The sequence below is a fragment of the Centrocercus urophasianus genome, unplaced genomic scaffold (assembly GCF_019232065.1).
Source record: "Centrocercus urophasianus isolate 14NV4802_14NV808 unplaced genomic scaffold, USGS_Curo_1.0 seq_13, whole genome shotgun sequence".
In the NCBI taxonomy this organism is placed as follows: domain Eukaryota; kingdom Metazoa; phylum Chordata; class Aves; order Galliformes; family Phasianidae; genus Centrocercus; species Centrocercus urophasianus.
In genome coordinates, this window is record NW_024884475.1 from 37750919 (window position 1) to 37778722 (window position 27804).

The window sequence follows — 27804 nt, forward strand, 5'->3', positions numbered from 1 at the left end:
CCACTTCCAAACTATGAAGCAGGAATAACCAAATTGAATTGAAAAGTGGAGTTTTAAAAGAATAAACTTCATTTGTAGGATCCCCAAGTAAAAAGCCTGGACTCCATAATAGCATATAAATTTGTCCTGGTCAGTAATCTATTTTAACAACTTCATGTGACAGTAGTGAAATAATTCCTAAGATGTGGTTAGATATGCAAAGCATTATTATTTTAATATTAAATACAATTATGATTACTTGTATTTTCAGCTCTTTCACGAGGGCAGTCATAATCAATTAAGTCCCAAATTTGGCAAGTGTCTGCATGTGACCTTATTATTTAACTCCACACTAATAATGTTCACAAAGAATAAACCTGACAAAGTACACATGCTTTTTAACAAGTAAAAGGGACAAATGAATTCATTGTCTATTGAAGTAGTTTTATAATATTGAAACATATGCTGAACCAAGCTGCAAGCCATTAAAACAAATCATACAGGCTTTAATTGCAATCCAAATCTGCATTATTAAAGTAATAAAATGACCCTAAAATAAATATTATGGAAGTCACGTTGTCCCTACAAATGAGCGCAGCATGAGAGAGGGATACAATAAAACACTCTAACATGTTATATGAAACAATGTGGCATCCCACAGAGCCAAAACAACAAGAGTAAATCTGGCCTTCCATAACTGCAGGCAAAATTATCCTCTCCTGTAATTTGTCTTTTTTGACCACATCCACCAGACTTGCAGAATTTCCCAATGCTAGCATGAACCATGGATGCAGAAGACAGAGCGCAGGGGCAGCGCCACCAACTCATTCAGACTTGCTGTACACATCTGTCTACCTCTCTGCACAACCCCCACTTCTAAAAATTTAGGTTGACCTCCCAGGCAGGAATAGGTGGCAAGAGTTGCATACTTCAAGACTTCAGGGTGATGATTGCTCACTCCCTGCTAGGTGCTGAGTGCTTTCCAACTCCCGCTGACCCCAACACCATCAGTATGTCACACTGTGTCGTGTCACTAAGGCGAGCTTTGCTTGCACACCTGTAAACGAGGTGACAGAACTGGTGCACAGCAGTACAAGCATGCTGGGTTCCATCTCATATTCCCTGGGAAGGAGCATTGCTGAGAGTCCCTGCAGATCTTCAGTTCTGATGGACATCAAGGCACAGAGATGTCAGAAGCCAGATGCTGTGATACAGAGTGAGGGATTCATTCAGCTTCACTGTGAAAATTGAATAAAAAACTCAGTCTGTTTCAACAATAAATTCTGGCACTCCACAACAGAGGAGTCATTCTTGAGATTATCCATGCAAAGAACATTATTCATATGACATTCACATATGAGATTTGGGAAGGTTAGCCATAAGTGGTTTTGTTTTTATCTGGGCAACTCCTGATCTTCAAATACATGATCTGGTATAATTTCTTATAATCTGCTATTTTAGAATTCTTGATATGCGATTATGACACTTATGATCTATTACAGAGCCTACACTAAAGCATGCAAACCATAGAAATATTTCAACCACAGTATTTGCTGTCATTTCCTATATCATCACATTACATATGGATTCTGACAACAGAAGGATGACATGGGCACTGAAAAGTTGAATTTGAACAGAAGGCCACAGTTCTAATTTAAACACGTATATCCCAGAGACTGAGATAAAACAGATACAGGATTCTATTCCCCTCCTCTCTACTCCAAACTGGGAGATATCCAAATTCTTTAGACAAATCAAGATGAGGAAAACTTCTCAGGAGGGTTTCTTTATTTACAGATATAGGTTGCTGAACACTCTGCTAAATCCCACAGGCTGCCAGCTCATTTCTAGGTATCTTTCCGATGGCTGACCCTGAGCACAAGGTCTAACAGACTGCTACCCATCATTCATCTTTGACTGTGACCAAGTACCAAAAGTACTCTATTGCCTTTGCACTCTGGTGCAGCCAAAACAATCCTGAATATGTTCTGCACTGGTACTTTCACTGTAGGGTACACCATACCTAAACTGATCCTAGTGCTTATTCCACATCAGCTCCCATATCTGCAGGGACTCCTCTGATTGCTCTACGGAGTGCATTTTGCCAGAGCTCTCTGCTTAGCCATCAGAGAAAATCATTTATCACACATAAAACAAAACACATGGAAAATGCACTCCAACTCCAGTAGAATGGGAAGCTGAGTATTTGCTGTAAGAACTGCAGTCTTAAATGCAAATTATTAGTTATGTTGACCTACAAGTGAGATAAGTAGAGTCCCCAATTACTAAGACTCTTGGCCTACTTTTGGTAGCAGTGGTACCAACTTGGATCTTTGGTTGGATCCTCACAATGCGGTTGTCTCTTCCTGGGTCTGAACCATTATCTACACCCTCTTTCCACTCCAAGAAATTTGTGTCTGTTGGATAGGGAGAAAGCTCCTCCTTTTGCTCCAAGCAGAGACAAGGATTTAATCGCCCTGATCTTGCCTGTTTTTGCCATCCATCTCCTCAGGTTTGCAAGCTTGCTTAACTTCACCTCCTTGCTGGGATGTCAGACAGAGCTGTTGATCTGTCCTTGTCACTGCATGATACTGCTGTCAGTCTCTCCCTGATTCTTGGCTGCTTCTTAGCCTGGTGATTTCACAACCTGGCTACCTGCTCAAAAAGTTTATCAAGCTAGACACACTCATACCCACGACACCCTCGTCTTCCCTCAGATCCTCAGGGGACTTCATCACAACTGAAGGACAGTATGTATGAGAAAAGAAAAATAAGGAAGGTGAGAGACTAAATATACTACTGTCTGGATAACAAGTGAGTCAAATATCCAAGAAAAATTGAGAACTACTATATGATAATGGTCCCAAAGCTATACATTATAATACAGTTACATTCTGTATCTTTATTTTCATTGCAGAACATTGATTTTATATGTATTAGTATGTAAATACATAACAAGATCATAAAAAAGAAAAATAGATTGACATTTATCTGCTCGAAAAACACGAAAGTCTTTGAAGTTTCACTGAATATACAATGATTAGGCAGAAGGGGATAATTAAAATATCTGAAGTTCTTAATTTCAAGGAGTATTGAAAGACTAAATGTTTAACAGACCACTCTTACACTTGTACTCAGGTACATAAAAGAATGACTTGCATAATTAATGAGCCCTGGCTTTTGTTCAGTGTGACCTGGTAAGATTTTTTTTCTTTTACAAGGACCATTATGGTCGTGTGAAAAAAGACACTAATTTTTCACCTGAAGAAAATCAAATAATTCCAAAATATTCAAATATTATACATCGATACATTTCAATTATCTTACTTAGTAATGAAGCAGAGGAACCCATGCACTTAGGCATCTCCACTGTACTGTATCGGCTTTTGAGATTTGCTCAGCAGAAATTGACCAGATGAATAGTCGTTTACTGTGTAAAGTCAAAATAGTTACCCCAAACCACAAATGACCTCTTACATTAAAAGGCAGCTTAGCAAGCTATTACCTCTCTTTCTTTTAATTACCAACCTCCACCCCTCTGCTTCTGTATGTTTGCAATCATTTCACCCAACATTGTCTAACCTACATGACAGACAAAGAACATGTTCACAACATTAGCAGTCTTTCCTCTAGCTCTGAGGTTGTCTTAAAGGGACACAAAGTTCAATGCATTGGTCAGTAAGTTAAAGCTCAAGACTGGATGGGAGCAAAAGCTGTGCATAAGCAAGCAAACGCATGGCAGAAGTCCCTTTGTAAAAGGAGCATACTGAAACCAAAATGCATAAATTAATTCCCATGTGAGGAGTTAGCAGGGAGTATCAAGGGTACTGTAAGTTCACACTGTTGTTCCCTGCGTATTCACTTTTTTAAGTAGAAAAATCTAATTGAGTACAATCTTAGAACACATTTAATCTAATGGCTATGGCACTCTCCTAGAAGGCGAGATATCAAATTTCAGCTGGGGACTGTAACATAGGTCTCCTCCCTTCATGCCGCTGTTCCAAAACGCTGAAATAAAAACCGTCTTTGTGTGAAATGCAGTCATGTTCTGCACGTGCCTGCCAGATGAAATCCTGAGGTAGGATGCATGAAGTACCTAAAATGAGCACGGAGAGTCTTCTGCAGACATAGGCACCAATTAGAGGCAGCTGCCTCCAACTTAAGTGTCTGTATACACATTAATATTTTGAGATACTATTGATACTTTCCTAGAAACTTTTAGCATTTAAAGGCATTTCATACCTCTGAAGGTGGGCAAAACTGAGTTTTTGCAGATATGAGTACATGTAACTGCTGAAAATGTCACCCTATTTTATTTGCTTTATCATCCATCTATTACAGCATATACAAAACATTTTAAATATCATTTTATATCTGATGCCTTTTTCCACTATAATGAGGCTACAGAATTCTGTTCTTCATGTCAATATGGAGCAGTGGGACAGAACAGACAATATGTTCTGATCAATGCCTGTTATCTCGTCTTATATGAACACAAGCATCCAGACTTCACCCTCCTTTATGTTTTAACTTTCTACGAAGCACATGGTCATAAAAATAAATGTTTGCCTTACTATCACTTTAGAGACCACTTTTAGAAGATGGCACTGATAACTACACTAACTACACTAAATAGAGGCCTTTGTTATGTTTTTAGTTTTCAAAGTGTTAACATTTAGATGCTTACAGTGTTTTTCATTTTAAATTCCTACTGATATTTTGCAACACTGTAATTACAGAAAGACATTTTGTTTCTCTTTCCATTCATTTCACTTGGGATCTTTGTAAAAAAATAATTCTTCTCAAGTTTAATGTATCCAAAGTCAAACATTCTATAGTTTGAAGAAATGACTTCAGAAAGGTCTTAGCAGCCATGAGACAATCTTTCATCACATTAATTCTCTGATTCATTTTCAAGCTGGGATTAATCACTTTCAATCAGCTATTTTATAGGCATAATGTGAGAAGCTCTAAGGTTTATTTGGAGTATTACTACTTGTTTTCTTTGCACAACCTATTATCACAAGAAAGCAAAGTATGGCATGTCAGTGACACAAAAATATTGCTCCCTTCTCCATCAGTCAGAACTGGGATCAAGTAGTTTTAGCTCAAACAATTTGGTCAAGATAATTTCTAAAAAAGTACAGGTCTGCTTTTATAAGATAGGAGTAACTAATGTTTTTCTGTACAGATAGATCATTAAAACCTTCCATTCCTTCTCTCTCACTGCATATGTGTGAGCAAATCCTATGGATAAAACATATAGATAAACTGTGTTGTTCATTTCTCTTTTGGGAGTAATGGAGTAACTAACAGCTGACTTAATAAGTACAAAACATGCACAACAGGAAGATTGCTTCATTTCCTAAATTTGACCAGGTGGTAATCCAGGCCTGATCTATGAGTCCTCAAAACTGATTTAACACCGTTAAGCAAGTGCTACAGTTCCTACACTGGGTGATTAATACATGCAGAGCCTAACACTTTCTATTTAGTGTCACTTGTATCTTAATGGAAGTGGAAATTAATGATATAAAGCAGACTTTAACAAATGCTTTTTCAATCTTACTTGTCTACATTAACTATCCAGCAAGTTCTTTCCCACCGACAGCAAACAGTATATATTAAGACATGCTAACTCTTATTTTCAGAACTACTTAATAAATCCCATTTTTACATATTACTTTAGGAATCAGCTGATTTTTTTTTCCTGGTGAAATATAGGATTAACATTTTAATTTAAAAATTAATTTTGTAATAAAATGATACATCTATTTCCACAGTTACCATTTTTCATTCCTTTCCACTTAAGACCTCTAACTGAACAGTTTGAGAAGATCCATATAGACGCAACAGCAGAAGATAAACTATTCCAGAGACAGTGATGAGGAGAAACATAGCTCACATAATCTGAAATATCATGAGAATCTATTTTTCATTACTGAGTACAAAAAATCCTGCAGCAACCAAGCTTACCTAAATCTTTAAACTAGTTGCCTCAGTTTAGAGGCCCTTTCAGAAAAATTATTTCAGTCTAGTTAATTACATCTTCACTACTGTTTCATTAAGAACCACTAAATTCTACAATGTTCGACTCAGATCAGAGATGTGCTTTCCCCATACTGTGCAAAACTTCCTCAATGTTGAGATAGTTACATTTATTCACACAATTTCAGTCAGTCAGTACAGATATATAGAGTTAAGTAATTAAATTTTGCAAAGATGATCTGTGCACCAAGCATGTTCTGTCCCCACATAGCTCATGTCATCCGGACTGCACCTTCTCTACTCCAGGACTGCAGAGACTCACCAGATCTTTCTCTATTCATGCATTTCCAGCTTCCCTGAGGATGCTGTAGTATGAAGTATCATAGGAGAGAGCAAAGAAAAAGATCTGTGTGGTCTCATTTCCAAGCATCCATTTTCAAACAGAAGTTAGTTTAATTTAAAAGAAGAGGAATGGACAGGAAAAAAAAAAAAAAAAAAAAAAAAGGAAGGATAAGAGAAGCAACAAGACAGAGAAGGATTTGTGAGAAGGAACAACAAAGGTATAGAAAACAGACTCTGGGGCAGATGCAGGAAAAAAAATGAAAGTCTGGTAGAGGCCATGGGCTGATATGAAGAAGAACAGAACCATGAGAGAATTGGCATTTCCAGGACACAATTCTCCACAGTCACAATATCATTTTTGAGTAAATAGCTATGAAGCCCAGGGGCAAAATATGTGGTTCCATTCCCCTCTACTGGCAGGTATACCTCAGAAAAACACCCATCAGTATTTTATTGCTGTGATGTTCAAGATAACACAGTAACCTAAAGTTTTAAAACCTGTCAGTGACCTCTGTATGGTGTACATATTATTTTCATTACTCTTTCCTCCCCTGTTGTTTCTTTTTTAACATTTATAAAAAAAAAAAAACAGTCAAAAGCTACATTATACAGATGTTAAGTACACAAGTATAGAGAAAGTAGGAAATTAATTTGCATATTAATGCCCACCAAAGGGCGTTGCTAGGACAATAGATTTGGTATTGTAGGACAATACATGTTACAATACATGTGCATTTTCCTAAGAACTATCATGTGCTTAGCTCCAGACTGGATACATCTCACTAAATGCACAGATAATTAGTTCTGATATTCTAAACTGATATATTGGGAAAATTTCACTTGGCATTTTGAAATTATCAATTTTGTGCAATAATGTACTTGATCTGCAAGTAAAAAAAAATGTCAGAGTGCCTTCTGCTTTGATTTCCTTTCCTTTTTTTTCTGTGATACAATTTCTCTCTGTATTAGCATTTCCAATTCTAACATAATGATTTACTTACAGAATTCCTAAAAATTGAAGTTCATTTTATTATATTTATTGTAACATTGACTCCAGTAATACATACAGATAGCTATTATGCTAAGAATTAAATAAGTCTGTGATAGAGCCTTAATGTCAGAAGCTGTTCCCTATGTTTGGTGCCAACCACAAGAAAAAGTGCTATTCATGAGAACCTCAGAACTGTTACCAGCTCAACCGGTACGAGGTGACCAGGCAATCTGAGATTAGGCAAGATGAGGAGAGGCGCTCAAAAAGCTAGTGGTAGCACTGAGAAGAAAACCCAGAAATCCTTAGTTCAGTGACTCATTGATGGAACTGTGCTTTTCTTCTAAGCCATGCCCTGTAGTCCCTTAGAATTTATACAGTACTTATGTAGTCCTTGAGCATTTACGCTAGCAAGAATTCCTAGAAAACCAGTGAGGAAATAAAGAAGAAAGAAAATTATCAGCTTCAGAGCAGCAATAAGCATTACTTTACAGTAAGGCAAAACGTGAATACAAAGTACGGAGCGAGTGGACTAGTCTAATTGGTAGACTTTTAAAGCCACAAATCTACTGACATCTAAAATGACAATACACACCTAAGTGTTAGTGTTGCATAACGACACATACATAAACAAAAAACCTCAAATGATCATTAGATTTCATAACTGAAGAATCATTATTCATCATTTGGGTTTCAGTTGCTACAAAGAAAGGAAATGATCACATCAGATTCTGCACACTCCAGAAAATAATACCTCTTCAATAAGTCCTCATCTTCTAATTCCAAATCCTACATTCAGAAATGTGATTTCTGAAGTAAAAACTGAAGTACAAGAAAAACTATTCTACTTAATATTTGTTCATTTTTTAATGCATTACTGTGATGACTTTATTGAGATAGGATGGAGCACTTCAAAGTGAATTATTTTTTGGTTTGGAGTTCTGCATCCCTTCCAAATTGTAATAGAAAATTATAGCGAATGTAATAGTTTGTCAACATGGAAATTATTAAGTGTTGGTCCTCCACTTATGACCCAATTTGAAATTTAAACAAGAGCAGTCATAATTTAGGTGAAATTGGTAACCCAACCAACCCTCAGAAGACAACTGGAACCTAGTGGTTTCAATAAAATATATATATATATATATATATATACATATATATATATATATATATTTCATGCTATTTATAGAAACTCCTTAAGGAAAATACTGTAAAAGTTAACAGATCCTATTAATTTTGTTCCCTTTATCTTTCATTATTATCCTGAATTTCACTGTAGATTCCCAGCAATCTTGCTTTACCATGAAGTTTTTTGCTTGTGTTTTGGATCCCAGACACATTTTGAAATAATATTTCATTCTGGTGAACACTCATTTTTCTATTTAAAAGACTTCCTTTCATTAAGCACACAAAAACAGTGATAAAGACTATACCTGAAGGGTGAAGTATGGGTAATTTGTCCCACTAAGCATTTTAATTTGTTACATGCACACTTTAAACTGCAAAAGAATTTCAAAGACAGCTTGAAAAGACTGAAACTATCAAACGTTAGTTAAATTTTGAAGAAAAGCCAATGTTAAGGAGGCTCATGTCTTGCTGAGAACCTGCGGATTACTTTAATTTACAATGCTGGGAAATTTTTCTCTGCTTTTCAATTGCATGCTCACAAAGTTTTAATTTGAAAAGTTTTGAAAACATCATCATCATGCTGCTGAAAAACAGCCAATTTTGATTTACAAGTATGCAAAGGATTACTTGACAGGATTCAGGCCAGGCTGCAGGACATAAGCCCAGAAAACCCTAATATGATATAAGCACAAGCAAATGATGGCATGATTGCCTTTGATTGCACAACTAAGAAAATGTTTAGAAGCAAGCCAAAGAGAAGTAGGTAGTACCTACCTGTTTGTCTATGTTAGAGTTTGTGAGTACGTTATCTGCATATGAAATTCTGAAGCCGTGTTTCCTTTTGAGTAAATGCAGGTGCCACTTATAAGACTGGAGGAAGTTACTTCTAGCACAGAACATCATTGGGTCTGAGGTCATTCAAAGCTGTAGCAGCATAAAGGAACTGTGAAAGGACAGGGACTATCAGTTAGGTCTAACAGAAAATATTCTTTGTAGCTCACCATCAAAATCAGCAGAATTGCTAATGTCTAGAAATCTGAGTGAAGATACCAAACTCAAAGAAGAATATTTATTTAAATGCATTGCTTTTGTGCTAGGAGTGAGCTTCCCCTTTATTCAATTTAATTTAATTCAATTTATTGTCAAATAAAATAGGTAAAGATAGTGAAAAGCAAAGAAAACCTTAACACTTTCCTTCACACCCTCTTTTCTCAGGCCCAACTTCATTCTTTTACTCCCAGTTCCTCTGATTCATCTCCCCAGCAGCACAGTGGTTGGGGAACAAGGATTGCAGACTGTCCATAGTAGGTCCCCTTTGCCTCTCTCCTCTTACACTTTCCCTTGTGTTGCCCCCCACAAGCCACAGCTCCTGTCAGGATGTACCACTGCTCTGCAATGGCCCTATCCACGAGTTCACTGGGTGCCTGGAGCACCTCTTCCCCCTTCCCCACTGGCCTTGGTACTCCTGTTGCATATTTTTCCCCTCTGCCTCCACCATGTTTTCAGACTTAAATGCTTATTCCCAGAGGTGCCATCATCTTAGTTGCTGGGCCCATGGATGCAGTGGAGACTTGGAGCCGGATGTAACCAGTATATCACAGAAGCCACCCCTGTTGCCCCTACCAAAAAACCTGCACCCAATGCAATGCTGAAGGACAGAAAGACATTCACTGCAAAAAACCCTCAAAACAAGATTTGTTCCAGTGTCTCTTTCTGGTTGCTGCAAAAGAGGTCACCATCACCAGGAGAGGAAAAGCCAACTTGACACATGAAGAAACAGCAACCACATAAATTCCCAAAAAAGCCATGTGTGAATAACATTTGAGTATGTATTTTCCATCTGGAAAAAATATAAAGAACAGTGATTTTGGAAAAAAAAAAACATCTAGAAAGTGACTTGGGAAAAATCGTCTCCTCTTGCTCTGACCCTTCAGAAAATAAAGTCTTTCATGACGTTTGTTGTAACTGAAAAGTAGAGTAGTAAACAAGAAGCATATTTTCTGGTCATCCTAATAAACACCTCGCTACTGGCTAACCATGCAGGCCTAAAAGGAATTATAAAAGTATAAGCTGCAGTTGAGCTTAAATTGAACAACTTTTCTATTTTGCAATCAGACTTCATAGTCACTAAGCACAGAATTAACTGCCCTGAATGCGTACATATACATACAATTAAATGCTGTTGTACTGACTGAGACCTGAGATACTCACTGTGTCAAAGAAATAGCAAAGCAAAGACATTTCCATATGTCTCTCCCATGCAATTGTAAGCACTTGGTTACCAGAATGATAGAAAAGCCAGAGTGGGGGGGAAAATATCACAGCCATGCAGGACCACAGTGCTAACCTGAGGTCTGCTCACAAAGTAACGCTTTTCACTCTGGGTTTGGTTACTGATGACAATGAAAAAAAACCGAACAGCATGACAAAGTGAGGATATTTTCAATTCCGTACATTTGAATAATATAATTTTCCCCATTCTTCATCTGGCTATAAGAATATTTCAGCAGCATTAGGACTAAGTTTACAGTGGACAGAAACTAAAGAAAAGCTTCAGTACACCCAGAAATTTAGTGGAAGATGCAATATGCAGGAAGACACAGCAACTCTGTCTCTTTTCATCCCTTTGGACTTCCACCATCTCCCATCTATTGTTCAACTAAATTCCTACAGTTGTACACAAGCTCTCTACCCAAGGTATTTTTGTATTTCCTATCATTAGAAATTCCTCTCTAAGTGCGATATCGAAACAGACCTCTAATTACTCCTGAGCAGTTATAAATGCAACAAAACAAAGGACAACAAGTAGTAACTGGAAATTCAAAGAAAGCATGGCAATTCTGGAAGTACTACAGGAGGTCTAATACCCAATCACGCATGTTAAATTCTACAGTTTAACACAAATTCAAAATGCATTGAACTGTATTTCAGGTGGTTATGTTTGCAGTCATTTTACAAGTAATAGTAAATACTGCTTTCAAAGCTTAATAGAGACTGATTTCTGTCATTATTCACTTCAGTAGCAATGATACTGTTAAACTTGATATCAGCTCATTACATCTTTAAGTTGGAGCATAAAATATACTATTGATGTTAAATACAATTTGGTCTGATTAAATTCCAAATCACATGATATTAAATTCTGATTACTGCAAAAGGTTTACTTTACAACTACATGCTACCACAGTCAGATAAAATAAAAGTTCAATTTTACAGTCATATTTGAGAATGTTACTTCGTGAACTGAAATTTGAGATCCTTAATGTTTCTAACGAATTATTTGAAATCAAGAAAGAGCTGTATTCCAGCAAATTCTCAGACAGTACAGTTCCCAGTGGTACTGTTACAAGAAATTCAAAATCTCATTAGAAACACTTCTGAAACTATGTGGACTCTAACCCCACATGAAAAGTGCTAGAAAAATGGAATGTAGATTTAACAATTTTTGTTTCAGATATGTGTTTCTACCCCAAAAAGATTAGGCTGAGCAATTCCACAGCAAAAGTAATTCTCAACAATAATTCTTGGCTAAGCTTACTGAAATCTATAGATTTCTTTTAGGACAAATCGTAAATAAAGAGTTTATCGCATATTTCAGTGTTCAAGATTCTGTTCAAAGACTTAAACAGAGGTAACATTCTAGTAACCTAACAGACATATATAACTTTAAATTAAATGCAAGACAATATTTTCCAAGAGTCTGTTTTTTAAAGAACAGTATTACGTGTCAGGGTTAGTATCCAGAACAATAAAGTATCTAAGATCAAACATGCTTCAAAGACACTTATACTCCCTGAAAATCATATTTTAGATAAGTGTTCAAATAAATATTTAAGAAACACAGTACCTTCACTGCCTTCTGATTTTCTTTTTCTTCTTTTAGTCACCACTGTTAGCTACTATTGCAAGATCACAGACATAGCACTCCAGTTCCCATTTCATTCATATGTATACATGAAGCAGGCCAATTCCTGAGTAGCATTATTTAAAGCTAACTGGATAAAGTCCCAGAAGGAAAATGAATTAATTAAATGGTAGCTGAAGTCTAGCGATCTTGTTCATGACTATGATCTTGGACAAGCAGGCTGGTGGCAATGAACAAAAATGTCTTAAACGTGTATTCAATCTAGCATTCATCTGGAAATGCCATAAAAAAAAAAAAAAGAGTCTTATTTATTCTTAAATCCTGTTTGATCTGTATAAACCATACACACTCTCAAGAAGGGAAAGAAAGAGAAAAGTTTTATGTCATATTCACAGCACTGCTTTTCACTTATGGAAGAAAAGGATTGTAATTGTTGCTCTGCAAAATTTAAAAAACCCTGTATTTGATTTAAATATATAAAAGCCTATTTGCTCTTAAATGAAAATTATTTTTGTCACTGTATTAAGATACATAAAAGAGCCATTTCCCTTGAATTTAAAACATGACTAAGATGTATTCTCAGTTTGAGAAGTTCAAAGCAAACACCAGTTACTTCATCAAATATGATAAAAAACATTAATTGGACAGACTCATGTATTTTGAGGCCAGAAGTATTATTTTGATTATCTAGTCTGATTTCCTATAAAATAACACATAGCTTCCTGTATAGATCCTCACTAAGTGATTTCATCAAGTCTTTATTTTCAGGTTTTACTTGACCATATGGTTTATTAAATAACCAATCTTAATTCACTTGATGTTGACATTTTTTTAAGTTAGCTCATGTAGAAAAGGGACCAACTGACTTCTTTCTACCAGAAAGGAAATGAGATAGCCATTACGAACGACTAGCAATTGTACCTTAGAGTTTTATATTTTCCTGTTTCTGAAACTGCCAACTCATTCTCAGTTTATCATCTTCTCCTACCTCCTCGAAGTCTCATTAGAGCTCAGAACTTTGATACTTATGGTAAGATAAGTTTCAAGATCCTCTAAGAATATGCACATTGGAGGCATATTTCTATTTCAAAGAACTTGTTGAAGATGCACTCAAACCGTTTTCATTAATGCTCTCAATTAAAAACAGGTATGGTTAAAGTTTTCCTTGGCACTTGAAAATGCAATGAGACACATTGCAGACTTAGAATTACTTTTCCATTTCTTTGCCTGTGCCAAATTATTAAACAAGAACTTAACACTAAACTTATTCTCTCTGTTTAAAAGATTGGGGCACTCCAACAAGATGAGCAGTACACTTAAAACTACACCTGAATTTCTTGGGCTATCAGTAAACAGAGAAATAATATTGCCATAGACTCCAATTTACCTTTTTCGCTATTACAAAGGTATCTGAGCAACTCTTAAAGTGACATAATTCATGATGCATGGCTTGTTTGACGGAAAAACACAATAAGTAGAACGGCTAGCAGAGATTTCCTTTCCCTCCAACATCAAAACAGTTTATTCAATTTCCTAGTGTCTAAGACTTCAGCAAAGCTGATTTATTAAACTGCAGCTCAAAAAACAGATTGATACCCCAAGTCCCACAGCTGACCTCTGGTTCAGAAACATCTGGTCCAACAAAGGCACAAACACTACATCTGTAGATAGTAAATCCATTAGCCATAATGGAACTTGTCAGCCAGTAATATAGAAGTATGGCACATGGAGCAAGTAATGATAGGTTTTACTGAGTTTAAAGGTACCTTGTGACACGTATGGTTCAAGGGTCTTCTTTCCTAGGGTGTCACCATCTGCCTAACATTAATGATGAAGACAGACCCTAGGTCCAATTTACAGATACAAAACATCTTTTACTCTAGGAATCAGGTCCTCATGCTTTGATTACATCCTCGTCTGTAGGTCTTCCAACAGTGGTGACAGAAAATCCTTTCACAACTACAAACTAATTTTTCTGTAAATTTGATGTTAATAGTTAGAAGTTTATAAATCAAGGATTATAAAATCAATCCCTTCTTTAATCTCTGGGATTCATATTTTGGTTATTTTTTCTATGTGTCTCAGGTTTATCAGAATAAGATGAATTTGCTTCACGTTTACTTTATGGTTGGTAACATCTGACTTGATGAAGCAGTAAACAATATAAAACATGACAGCCCTTTCTTTTGCTCTCAACATAAACCAGTTATGGCTTGTACTCCATAAATATTACAAATGAGCAGAACAACACAACATTCATGTGTCTAGCATCTAAACACTTTCTCACATTCCTAGGCAAGAAAACAGGTAGAAGCAATGGAAAAACCATTTACTGTACCATGAAGAGCACTATCTCCTACTTATTTCCATGGAGACTACAGCAGATACAAAGAGCACCGTAACCCTGTTTAATAGAGCAAGTTCTCCAGCTGCAATAAACTATTTTTCAACATAGTCACCAATAGTGATATTCTTCCCTAGATGCTACCCAGAATACTCACTGTCTCTGGCCACTTCTCTCGAATGTGTTACTTTTTCTCTAAAACAAAAAGAAAGTCCAAGCATCATTTTGGCTTTCTTTTAACTGCTATGCAGACCTCTGGTCTTTCTCTGGTATTTCTCTGCCATTCTTTTTCTGCTTCTTGTAAATACATCCTCCTTGACTAAAAATATTCATTGCACATCTACTCAGACTCCACGAGAAATCTCAAGATCCACTCTTACACTCACACTGCACGTGGCCTGGTGCTCAGGGCACTTGCAGAATAGGCAGAGGCTGCCTAAACAAGAATAAGATAAACTGCTTCTGACATTTTTCTAAATGACCTCACATGCTTATCAGTTCCAATGAGATATCCTGCATCTACCAACATAGGAACAGGCAGATTCAGTTAGAAATAAAACTGACACAGAGACATCTCAGTATTATCATTTTTACCATTTTTTTAAATAGAATTCTCTATCGTATTCCAAAGCATAATCACATACAAAAAGGGTTAATAAAAGTATCCTGCATGACTTAATAGTGATAAACTGAATAACACTGAAAAAACTGCTATAATGGAGAAATAAAATGAGAATCTTCACCAAAAGTTAAACAGAAGTTTTAAGAGCGATTTTCTAGTCTTTCATAATGGAGAAGTTACGTTTTCCTTGAATACCACAGTTGCACCACTGGATCAAAATAGGGGAGGAAATTACTTTGGGTAGAATACAGTCAATATCACAGAAGATATTAATAATGAAAACACCTTGTGCTAAATAATAAAATTAAATCAACACTTTGTAATGTACAGCATGACTGAGTGCTGGCTGCCTCCAGGAGCTATGACATTTGTGGTTGGCTCTGACAAGCGCCGAATCTTTTCTGTACAAACTTTATTGGTCATAGTACCTTGGGTCACCACACATCCAATACCACAGAGCACAGTAAAAAAGAAACAGTCACATACTCACAGGGATAGCAACAGCTGCAGATTGATTCAGTGATGCTTCACACAGGCAATGGGAACCCAACTTCAATCTCTACTTGACAGAAACCAAGAGAAAAACACTCAATGATGGGAAACGCCAGATAGAACATGAAGCTGAAAATTTTCTGAAGCGCAAAGAACCATAGCCAACTTCATAACTTTCTCACAGTATGTTTCTCTTTTTGCCCACAGACACTAGACAAACTACAGTGGTATAGAGAGTAGGTCACTTAACTTGTATCTTAGAGAACAGGAGCTCTACATGGTGAGCAGTTTAATTCTGCTTTCAAAATTTCAGACCTTCAAACTCTGCCTGTCCTATGAAGCAATGAAACTGCCTTTGACAAGTTCTTTGCAGAGAACAGGCAAAAGTATTTTTGGGAATACCAGTAGTCATATAGAAGAAAAAGAGGTTGACTCACCCAAGCAGATGACAAGGATCTTTATCTGTAAAACACTCCTTTTAGGAAGGGACCTTCAGAGACTAGCCCTTAAATGAGCCCAGGAGGGGCACATGATCATTCCAATCATATGAGAATCACAAATTGTTCAACCACCAGGGCCAGCCATAACCACTTCACCAGGTTCTCAGTTATCAGTTCAGGCCATGACCAAACAGTTCCCCTACACATTTCTCTCCAAGTTTTCCAGATACCAACCAAGTATTAGACAAAACAGTTTGGACTTCCTGCTGACACTCTGAGTATTCATGAGGGACTCATCCTCCTTCCCTCCCAGTTGCAACCTACATAACTTATCTGAATCTTTTTGGAACAAGCTGGAAAATATTTTCTGTTCCAATAATTTTAATAGAGATTGCTTTAAGCAAGATTGGCTGATTTAAAAGTACTATCTTTTCTCAATTCATCTGCCTACTCTGTAAAGTAGCAGCATTGCCTTGCTAGACTTTCTTACTAGTTATTGGCCTTAACTATCGACTTCTAATAGCATCAACCAAATTCTCTTCCACAACTTTTAACAGACTTTTGTTCAGTTGTGGTGTCAAATTAACTGTTTCCTCCAAACGCGTGCATTTTTGACTCACTAGTGTCCCCAGAACATTAAACACTCTCTTTCTAATTAGCAACATAAATAAATTTCCAGTTTCATTTTTCAGTTGTTCATTTCTTGACAATTTTTCTCACTATTTCACATTTGAAAAACAACATACAGTTAGCAGAAAAATATAACAGACTGTAAATAACAATAGGTGCTAGAGATGTTGGCTAACCAGTAGGCTATAGAAAATCAGAGATGGGAAAAGCAATATTATTTGGTGTCATTTAGTCCCAAGACCAACTTTAATGGCTTTCAATATTTGAAAAGAAAACAGACACTTTGTTTCTTGTTTCTTCCCTTTGATATTTTACTTCTAAGATGCTTTCCAGGTTTGAAACCAGAAACATTAAATTCTTTCAGTGTAGATTACACTAAAAAAATCATCTCTAAAATAACCACCACTTTAAGATACGAAATCTACCTCACATTTATTACTCTTTTTACATAATGAATTCTCCCTTTAAAGCAGTAAGTCAAATCCCAAAGATTTACCTGCCTTGTTTAGAGAGGAAAGAGTACTTGGAACCTGAAATTGAACTTACAGCAGAGGAGCTGGGGCAAAAGAAAAAAGATGGCATTCAAGGCTCCAATAAGCTCTGTATGAATCCTCTGCATAAACTGCAGTGTAGACTAGACAAAGCAGGGATGTTCTTTAACTTCTACTCAGTGCTGTGTTTTACAAGGGTAAGCACTTAGCACGGGCCAGCCAGCCTGCTTCCCCTGCTGCAGCCTTCCAGGCAGATGGGGAGCAGCCATCATAGGGTCTGCTACCAACACCCCCTGCATCTGGGAGACTTCCCAGCATGTAGGACTCACCCACTTAGGCAGTTACCCCTGCTTCACCTATGCCTCTCTGAGGTGGTGAATTTCAGAGTTTTATATCAAAGGATCTGTGAAAAGCAGACAGCATGCTCTGGGGAGCTGCAATTCAGGCAATCAAATTCAAAACTAGAAGACTATTCCACTGGAAGGGCATCTGCTTACTAAGCTTAGACTATGGGATTGTACGAACACTGTCTTCAGCCTGTTTTTAACTTTATTCAGCTAAGTAGTGAACTTGGCCACATCTAGTCCTGTTTCCAGGAAAACTAACACAAATTTACAAAAACAAGATAATTTAAAATACTTCTCTGTTTGATTATTTGCTGACTTCAAATCATTTCCAAGAAGACTGTCAGAAAGCTATCCAATAGCTTTTGGCATTTAGGAAGGAGGCCACACTTATTTTACATGGGCCAGCTCTGCCTTCAGATACGTCTCTCATTTCAGTGAAACTCCTGCACCACACACTATCACTCAATAATAAAATTAATTAAATCCTTTATGTACAATTATTGGTGTTATTAGTGTATTCTGAATTACCTTTCTGCATCCTGATATGTGTTATGTCTGTACAGAAAATTAAGACAAAATTTACTGTCAGCTACTTCTCTGGGAGGAAAAAAAACCCTTCCCTTTAAGATAGTTATATGCCAGTGAAAATGAGAACTAAATCTGATCCTTACTGTTTGTGCATAGTTGAGCTTGTTATGATGAGAATAGCAGTCCTGTGATTGCCACTCAGAGTCATATTTTGAATAATTTTATTGGTGGTCTGGTTGTTTTCTATAAAGATGAGGCCACATCTGGTCAAGTGTGCAGTCAGTCAGTTCAGAGCTTCTATTCCCAAATGGATAGTGCAAAATTCAGACACTTTACTGACCAGTTTCTTTTTTTATAGACCTTGGATGTGCAGAATTAAATAACGTATACCTCCCAGAAGCTGTTCCCGTCTTAGACCATCTGGGTAATGACTGTATCATTTACACCACATAAACCTGTGACATCTGGAAAGAAAAAGGCCAATATGATAAGATCACACGTACAAGCAGGACTAGCCAGCTTTTAATAAGCCTTTTTTGGGTTTCTGGGGTGGGTTGTTTTTTTGTGGGGATTTTTTTTTTTTTTGCGATTTTTTTTCCCAGTACTTTTGGTTTTTATTTTGGTAGTGGATTTTTTCATCAGTGAAGCTCAAGCTAATAAGTTTGCTTTAAACAAAAGTTGAAATTAGATGTGTAAATTATTTCCAAAAACACAAAAAAACCCACCACTTTCACTTCATGTTGCAATGACCCCATCTAAAATTATGATTAAGAACAGCATGAAGATTTCTTTAGAAATTAAAACACAAGTATGTACAGTAAAGCTAAACTTCATAACCCAGGAGAATGAACAGATGCTGTCTGATTGAAAGACATATCAGAATATATTAAACATAACGCAAAGTTAATACTGAAATATTTGAATGCGTTTTACCTTTGCCTTCTTAAAGCTTAAGTGTGATCTTATTTGTAATATATGATCCTGGAATTAAAAGTATAGCTCTCTTCAGAGTTGATCAAAGATGAGGAGAAACAAACTTGGCCTTAAACAAGTTCAGTTCCTCTGGCCTAGCACAAATGTGATTCCTGGGGCTTGCTTTTGGCTTCTCACTCAATATGGGGAGTTAATATTTTCTGTTTTGGTGGATAATCATATTCTTTCATATTTAGGATGAAAAAAATAGTCTACAAAGTCAGATCATAACCACTGTTGATGTTCATACTTTTAAAGAATGCTATACATCTTGTAGAAATTCAGACCTAAACATTCAAACAGTGCTGCCTTACTATCATGATTAAATTCACAAACAGCATGCACTAAATCCAGCTCTGCTTTCAACAACAAATTTACATATACACTCAGCTTCTTATTTACCACGGTGGGCTTTCTCTGCTGGACATAGTTCTCCTCTTCGAGATGACTCATCTCAGGCACAACAAATCATCTTCTTATGCCCATGTCTGGCATCATGCCTTTGCAATTAGACTAACTAGGAATAACAGAAACCAACCAAGTTAATCCATGAGTCTCTCTGGGAGCTGCATTCAGGGGACCAATATTAATGGAACAAGCATCTCTGAAGGTTCCCAGGATATGTAGAAGTACAAAAACCCTCACCTGCATTTAGAAGATCTGTACTCCCAGTATAGTCCAGGTAAATTCCCAAATCTGTATTGCTTTTTCAGATGTGATCAAAGCACTTTCTTTAAGATTAGCATTTCACTAAAGACTGGATGAGTACATGGAGCTTCTCTGGCCTTAGAAGCTGTGTGCGATGAAATTCCTTACCTGGCCCAGATTCAGCATAGTACTTAAGTTCTTAGCTGTTGCATTTGTTTCGTTTTTAGGCTTCTCTTTTTCCAGTAAAATGAACTAAAAGGAGCATAAGTACTTTGTCTAGTCTAATTTTTCACATGCAATAGTCAGCATACAAAAAGTAAAGTCAATTATGTTGGGATTCCATTGCCTAAACAAAAGCTCTTACTATATATGGGTTGCTGAAAGACATTTGAAATGTCTGCACGGGATATACTGGAGACTCAAGGTCTTCTGGAACTCAGTTGGAGGCCCTGCAAAATACTCTAGAGTATCTCAAAAGGTAACAGCATACAGACAGATGAGTTTCATTTCCACTGTGTTTGCTGCTGGAGGAAATCATTACATTTTCACCTCTCCAGACTGCCTCTTTTCAGCCATCCTCACTTCTAAACATAGATTTCTTCTTATTCTTTCTCATCTGGGAATACCAGGTTAAGTATTACATAACTTTGTAAAATCAACAACAGTTCTTATATTTCCCAAATACAGCTCTGCTAGGTTGTCTCTTTGGATATACTACTGGGCAAGTATCTCATGTGCTGCAAGCTGTCAACTCTTTTGTCCCATTAATTTTTCTGGAATTGTCTCTTGGATGTTTAAAATGACTGTTTAGCTATGCTAAACTTTTGTTCCTTTTTTTCTCTCCTGAAGACAAGCACTGTACCAGCATCAAGCCTGAATCAAGATAAGCACTTAGGAACCTATAGCCTGAAAACCTATACCTAATCCTTGATGTGCCCATATCCCTAACAATAAAGTCATATTTGAGCAAAAGCCTGAACCAGTCAGGGGCAAATAAGTTAAATTTTCCAGGCAGCTGCTTAGGGATAGGCAAGCTCCCCACCAGCAATAGCTCTACAGTCACAGCAGCTGATGCTGAAACAAAAAGGCAATGGTAGATTTATGACAGACCTCAATGGGAGCAGCGGCCTACAGCAAGGTTGGCTGCATGCTTCTCTGGAGGGACTCACTTTGCTCTGTGTGTTTAGCTTGCATATCTGTTCTATTAAACATATGTTTAACGCTGACTCCTGTTTGCACACTGATGGCTGAAACTGGTCCACAATCATTTCTTAAACATCCTGTCTAGGATATCAGGTTTTATTAACAACGAAAACTAATTTCATTGACAGATCAAAGATGACTGTGGCTTCCTTGCAGCTGTTAAAACTGCTTGAAAGCAGGAATATTTCTTCCGGTTGGGAAAAGCAAGAGCAAGCAGTACCTGGGTTTTCAAATATTTTCTTTAAATTAAAGCACAAATAAATTTTTCCTCAGAGAGTCTAGAATAACTATTCTTGAGAGCAAACCAAAGACACAATCATTGTGAGAAGACCTGGTTTGTGAAGGTACTTATGCTACCCACTCATTAAGAGGCTGCTTTTAATCTATCTCGGTTTAACATATGCTGTGAGACGGAATGAACGATTCAGAATGACTTGTACATACACCCTGCTCATGAGCCTAATTCCACGGAGAACAGTTCCTTCAAATGGTTTTTATTTCATTTTAAACAAGGAATATTTCTTATAAATATTGCGATTTCTTGCTCTGAGTGGCACCAGTTAAGCTTCATGTTGTATCTGACAGGCTCACCTACTCATTAGCAATATCACAGTACCAACTCCCTTCTGAAGACAGACTGCATGAGTGCTCTAGGCTGTACTGCACAGCCTCTTCTCACAGGTGGGCAGCTGAGGCTCTGAGAGACTGAGTGGGTAAAAGCTCAGCTCGGTGAAGCAGAATCATACTTCCAAGTCTCAGAGCAGACACGTCAGATCTACAGCAGTGCCGCCACGACCCCAACTACATGATTGGATACAGGAGTATTCCCTGCTTCAGGGCTCATCGTGGCAATGCCCTAAGTCCAAACTGTAGAGATAGCCAGACGTGTCATTTCCCCTTTCCACTCCTCTCACACAAAGGTGGTTTCCATACAAAAGTAACTCAGGTACATACTTTGGGTTTAGCAGAGAACTGAACACCGCCTTTTCTCTTAGTTGTTCTGCAGCTAAAATGTTGATTCCAATATCCTGATTTAGCTTTGCCATTTTTATATAGAAAGTTTTGCTCTGCACAGACCAAAATCTTTGGCAGTATTGCAACTCAGAAAATGGAAACTGCGCTATCAACATAATGGTTTAGCATAAGGATAGAGTCAGTCTGTGGAAAAAAGGTCCTTCTTTCAGACTGTCAGTTTTCACCCATCAGTACGCTGTTCATTTTGGCTAACTGTGACATATGTATGACTCCAGTGAAAACAGGAAAACTCAAGACCAGAACTCTTACTGGGAAGGCAACTTGAATTTCTGTTCCATTTGAGAAGGGAGACCAGAAGTATAGTGAGGATATGCTAAATATACTTGAAATAGCTAGGTACAAGTCAGACAGGAAAAGTGTTTACTCAGTAAGTATTAAGCTGGACAGTTTAGTCATCCTTTCAACTTTTATTTCTTAATTTAAAACAGTTTATGTTTTTGAGGTTCTCTGCAATTTCTCCTTAAGCTCAACTGTATTAACAAATCTGTGCCACAAATTTCTAAAAATGCTCTTATAGTGTCAAGCTGTGCCAGCCACAGCTTTTCCTTTAAATTTACTGTATAACAGTTTATAGTTAAAATATAAGAAATTGATAAAGTATAAATCAGCGTTTACTTTAGCATAATCTTCAATACAAAAGGATTTATTCGGAGAATGTAAGGAGAAAGGGATCATGAAATTATCCACTATCATCTCCTGCACAAATTTTCCTGCATAAAAGTAAAAAACTTCCATTATTCATAAAGTCTTCTATGAGAAGAAGCTAAAAGGGAATGTCCAAATCTATAAAGTTGTTCATATTTTTTGAGACTGATTTTGAAAAAAATCTTTTTCTCCAATCTTCCATATAAATCTTTTACTTGCATGTTTCATTGCTACATGTCTGTTATTCTATACAGGACTGAAACCTCATGTGGGACTTAATCTCTCCTTCAAAAAAAAAAAAAAAAAATTAAATTGTTTTAATTATTTAGTTGCTAAGCAGGAAAATGGCTAAAATAGAGAGATTCCTAGGAACAACCTCTCTTGTGACTAGGGAAATACCCTAAAATATAGGAACATACATTAAAAAAAATCATCAAAAATGTTTTCAAATAAACCTAAATCCATTACTCTAACTTGCTTTCATTTATTAACTTTTCAAATTGAGTCCAAACAATGCAGGCATTGTTCTATCTTCAGCTGACAGCAGGAATACCTGGGATGTGCAATAACACATGGAGCCATCTGACGAGAGATCATCCAGCCAGCTGAATAGATAAGCAGACAGACTTCTTCAAAAGCAGCCTCTGCAAGCCTGATCCTGCAAGGTGCTGAGAACCTCATCTCCTGCTGACTGCAATGGGAATTGAAAGCAGACAAAAAGCTGCAGCAGATGATCAATATCTCTGAGACCCAGGCCCTTAAGGAGCTCAGATTTCCAGTGCCTGGTTCTTACTGCAGATGTGTAACAGAAATAAAACTTACTGCAGCTCCAAGGAGTTGTTGCATTGGAACAAAAATTGGCCAAATCTTAATGCTTACAGCGACATCAGACCTCCATCCTAAAACATGAATGCCAGTGGTACACATGAGCAAGTTTAAAAATCAGGTTGAAAGTGAAGTACTTAAATGCATTAGCCAAGAGTGATAGCTAATTTTATATGCTTATGGTTCACATTACAAAATCTTTTTCTCTTCTCAAAGTATTGGTTAAGAAAACAACAGTAAAAAAAAAACAACAGTGACAAGGAAGTAAGGGAGGTATACAGTAGAGTATGTTGTCAAATTAAAAACAAAAACAAAAACCCTGTATTTTCATTTCAGATGCATCTCCACGACATCAGAAACACAGTCAGCAGAAACACAGCTGACAGTGTAAAGATAAATGGCCTCTGACACAGAGGCTCCATTTAAATTTTGGGGCTTAAGATACTTCTACACCTACACTGTCAAGTGAGCCAGAGGCTTTTCACACACTCCTCTCCTTTCCCTAAGGCAAATTATCGTTTTATTACTACTTATTAGCCTGGTGCTTGAAACACTGTCCTCCAATACATAGCTTGGAAACCAGAGAACCAAGATAGTCAGTGGACATACAATTTTTTTTTAATTTATTCCCCCAGAACAGTGCTCTATGCAACAGGCTGTTATACAAAAGATTATACCAAAGATTCTTTTGAATTAAAATTGCCATAGCTGCCATAGTGTTAGATAAACTCTGTATTTCTGCCTTTAGTGAGCTTTTTTGTCAACTAATTGCTTTTCAGTTTATTTTGAAATGCTTGCACTGCTAAGTTTATTTTGGGTCACAATAGCTGGTTGTTTAAAAAAGATTTGAATTTTTTTTGGAAAAGGGCATCAAACACCTTTTAGATAATATTGAAAACTTACTACTAAAAGGCTGTGTAAATAATCAATTGCTCAAAGACATATTATTTGATGGCAGGCCAAGGATCCACTTCACAAATTCATGACCCAATATATTTAAGTGAAAATAGGTAGCTAAGCAAAGTATATGAAAGAAGAAAAATGACATATGAGACCAAATAAAAAAGATCCTTTCAACAAAACACTAAATATGTACAACTATTCCAGATGTTTCTTGAGATGAAACAAAACATACAGTGATTGTTAACAGATTGATGATGGAGGATTAAAACAGTTGGAAAAAAAATTCCGAGGCACCAAATATATGTGGCACCTGAAGGCTTCAAGGTTAGGCTGAGAGCCCCAAGAGAACAGAGGCTCCAGGATGTCGATCATCCATCAGGTATCTGCACAAGGCTAAGAGAAACCCACTAGTGGAGAAAACATTACAGAACATTCATGAATAGGAGGGGAACGAGCATGTCCAAACACATGGAAGAATTACTACATTTTCTTCATGGATTTATTTTACCTCCAAGAAGATAAAGAACAATATCCCAGAGCACTTAACTGCATTGCGGGTTGGGATCCAAGGTTTTGGATTTGATTACAAGGCACATTAAGGTTGCATTTTTCACCTCTGTAGTAATAAGAACCTAAAGTTACATGCAGCTGAATTGATTCTCTAACAGACAGAAAACAGCATGTGAGATTTTGATGTCTTTGTTTTAATCATGAAGTAACATTAGAATCTGTAAAATTCTCTAACTGTTGTCTTCCCCCATTAATTACTCTTCAAAGTGTTTAGCCAAACCAGAAAAAAGACATGCAACAAACAGGTCTCTTCACTCCCAAGAAAACTTCTGGTTTGTTACGGGAAATGCTATGATGTGAACTCCTATAAGAGAATATGAAGAGATCTCACTATAGACATCCAAGTTACAAGCCCAAGTGCCTGGGGAGTAAGGTGACTCAAGAAATTTAGCGTAGATAAATGTAGAATACAGCACATGGAGAAAAAGCAATCTTAACTTTGTCCACAAACATTTTTCTCTGAAGTGCTGATTATCAGTCAGGAACAAGAATCTTGCAGCCATCAGATTCAGTGCTCTAAAAGTATCAGCTCAGAAGCCCTAAAACAAGCAAAAAATGAACAACCTCACAAAACTACTTTTTCCATCATCATCCTGATACAACAGTACCAGCTCTCATCTCAAAATTTTAGATAATATACTTGGAAGCATCAGAAAAACCTGGGCAGACTGGTGAGGACAGAGATGTTGGTTCTCTTTTCCTTGCACAGAAGCTAGACTTTAACCCACAGGTGAACAACATTCATCCTTTATATAATCATTGCTGTTCAGGATCCGCTTTCACATTTTTTCCACTGAGACTGAGAGAGGATGTTGGCTAAGTTATCTAACCTGGCTAAACTGCTCTTAGGTTCTCCTTTACCTTCGGGAGGGAAACAGATAGATAGTTTTCACAGGGGTGTGAAGACTATTCTTTCATTTATCTCCATTTTCTCTTGCCAAAGTGAAAGAACACTGCTGTGAAGCAAAGAGGGGCAACAACTTGCCCAGTTTCAGAAATAATCAGAAAAGAAATGTTGACTTTTCTTACAAACCTTTTCTGGATAGTATAATGGCTTCACACCTGCAGATAGCAAAGTTCCACCATGCTGCTCTGTCATTTCTCTTGCTAAATGTATTAGGGACAATATATGATGAGCTCAAGGACTGAGAGAAAGACAGGGAGATCACTCACCAACACTGTCAAAACATATGCAGTCAAATGAGATTATTTCAATATCTTACGTGTTGCTAATAGCCAAGACGGTAAGAAATCAAAAGCAAGCTTTTCACCCTTTTCTACAGCCTGCCCCCTAGCAGAACAGAGAAGCAAAGCACGGGGGCTGGGGCCAGTTCGTAGTGCTTCATCTTGACTGCTCCTTTGTGGCGGCTCTCCCTGCTTCACACGGGTCCTTCCCATGGGATGCCATCCCTTTCCCAGTTGATCCCGCATGGGCTTCTCACAAGCTGCAGCTCTCCAAATAGTACTCCAACACAGCTCCATACTACAGTGCTACATTTCAGGCACTGCTTCAGAACAGGTCCCTCATGGGCAGCAGCATTCCCAGACGACCTGCTGCATCGGGGCCCCTCCACAGCTGCAGGTAGAGATCTGCTCTGCAAAGTGCCCATGGGTTGCAGGGGGACAGCTTGCTCCATCATGGGCTTCTCCTGGGCTGCAGGAGCTTCTGCTCTGCACCTGAAGCACCTCCAGCCCTCATTCTGCACTGACCTTAGTGGGTGCAGGCTGCTTCTCTCATGTGTCCTCACTCCTCTCCCAGTGGCTGTCATGCAGCAGTTTTTCCTTTCTTCCATCTGCTCTCACAGAGGAACGATCAGCATCACTCTTGTCTGTCTCATCTCTGGCAGCAGTAAGTCCCCGTTGAAGCAGCTGAAGCTGGATTTGATCTGATATGGGACAGATACTGGGCTCTGCTTACAAAGGCCATCCCTGCAGCCCCTTTGCTCCATAAATCTAGTAAAACAGAAGTGAAAACTTTAAAACAGTTCCTCACAGTGAGTAGTGGCACTGTTCTCTGTTTATTTTTCACTTGTTGGAGATGTCTCAAATGTAACAAAGTCAGCCTTTTTGAAATGTACCTATGCCATTTTCAGCATGCACTGAAATTCCTGAACTCTTTAAAGCCCCTCTAAGAGTCTCATCTGATTCTTGTAAATGAAAGTGGATTCAAGCAAAAACCTCCTTGTTTAACACAACACAATTACACATAATCATTAAATATTTCATGCTCTTTACCCACAGCATCCAAGCTTTTAAATTAGATGAGAATTACGTTTCTCATTTTCTAGGAATAATATTTTAGAACTGCAGTCGTTTCCTAGCAGTTTTAAAACACAGATAATGTCTCAAATGCATATGAAATTAGAACTACTGGAAAAACAAACTACTAACAAGATAAAATGTACTGATGGGGTTACTCAAAATTATAGGAAAAGGAAAAAATATTACCAGCACCACAAGAAAATACCCTTGAGGAATGAGAAACACATGGGTGGGTGTATAGAATTCTGTATCTACCTAAATCTTTAATAGGTTTCCCCCACTCCTCCAGTAGTGAAATATGTTTTCTTGAAATTTCTGGCAAAAGCTGCCTTCAAGTAAACCAGCAGCTAAACTAAAACCTACTAACAAAATATCAAACACTGACACATGTACACTAAAAAAAAAAAGAAGAGTTAGGATTCCCAAGAGGTTTGCAGCAGCCACACTTAAAACCTTGATGCTGCATTGTTTCATGAGAAGGATACTAAATGAATGTCATTCTTACAATTTCTTGCTCTGTTAATGTATTATCAGTGCACCTGTTCTGCTCTGCT

General features: G+C 37.3%; 1 long non-coding RNA gene across 1 annotated transcript in view; it reads right to left on the minus strand.

Moving 5' to 3' along the window:
- Window positions 1-567: 567 nt before the first annotated feature.
- The window catches only part of LOC122157055, a 34703-nt gene continuing 7466 nt past the window's right edge, over window positions 568-27804 (minus strand). The window contains exons 4-6 of the long non-coding RNA XR_006167762.1: window positions 26699-26941; window positions 9203-9371; window positions 568-1217 (exon numbers count right to left, since the gene is read on the minus strand). This is a non-coding gene — a long non-coding RNA (uncharacterized LOC122157055). The remainder of the gene's footprint in view (window positions 1218-9202; window positions 9372-26698; window positions 26942-27804) is intronic.